The following is a 1,202-nucleotide window of genomic DNA, read 5'->3' on the forward strand; positions in this document are numbered from 1 at the left end:
TTATTTCTAAGGAGTGATTAGAATGACTGGTGTTGGCATTTAAGCTTGGTGAGGAGGAGAGTTACAACATCCAGCAAGTGAGAGTTTAAAAGTTACTTGCAGTTGGCTTTCTAGAGCAAGTGAGCCTGCAAGGTGATCAAATACACAAAATGGAGAGATTTTAGGTTTTAGGATAAGTCCAAATTCTGAAATTCCAAATGCTATTACACTGGAAGCTTGTGTCCTAATAAATTTGGTGACAAAATCCGACATGAGGTCATTTCTAGCATTACTTCTTACCACTGTCTGAACATTGGTACTTTGATACAGAGATAGCAATGTGTCGATTATAAATGCTTTGCACACTTCACTGGTAAACTCAAAATATATAATGGGTGAGTCTTTTAAAATATAAAAAAGTTCTTATTTCCAAAAGGACCAAAGTTTCAGATAAGAGATTGCAGCCCTGCTAACTGCAAGTCCTAGGTTATGACCATGTGAATGAGAGACTGGAGTAGGGTGGTAGGTGATATCTTCAAAGGACAGGACATCTAGAACCTGTGAGGCAGCCTAGCATGTGGTCAAGAACATGGACTTGAGGCAGTCTGCCTCGGGTTCAAAACAGGTTCTCCCCAACTTCTTAACCTCCCAAGGACTCAGTATTGTCAGCTGTGACAGGGGTATAATAATACTAATTACTTCAGGGAGTTATTATGATGACATAAGAAACTAATACTTCTAAAGCACTCATAGCAAATGTGTACATTTTACATATTGTAGATATTGAGAGTAGTAGTAGAGGTAATAACAGAGAGATGGGTATTAAAATGAAGGTGAAAGATGATGGAAGGACCATGTGGTCAATGTTTAACAGTATTGAAGAGAGGCCTGATTGACACAATCTGAAAATACTGAGGGTTTTACGAAAGAAAGAGAGAGAATGCTCTAACGTCATGAAGAGGAACAAGGGGGATGCGTGGCCACCTTGTCACTCTGTCTGCTGGGAAGCAGAGACCTCAGGTGAAGGCCAGGTCCTAGTGGGTGGACAGAACCAACACAGAAAGAAACATATTTCTAAAGTTATTTATCGGTATTTATTCATTTCATTGTTGTCTTCAAATTTTAACTCAGTTGTGTGGAAATGTCAGTCTCAGAAACTGGACTGTGGCAAACTTTTCGCTAGTCAGAAAAATAAGAAAAATAAGAATGATGAAACAAGTGCT

This window comes from Pteropus vampyrus, unplaced genomic scaffold, assembly GCF_000151845.1.
Source record: "Pteropus vampyrus isolate Shadow unplaced genomic scaffold, Pvam_2.0 Scaffold910, whole genome shotgun sequence".
NCBI lineage: Eukaryota > Metazoa > Chordata > Mammalia > Chiroptera > Pteropodidae > Pteropus > Pteropus vampyrus.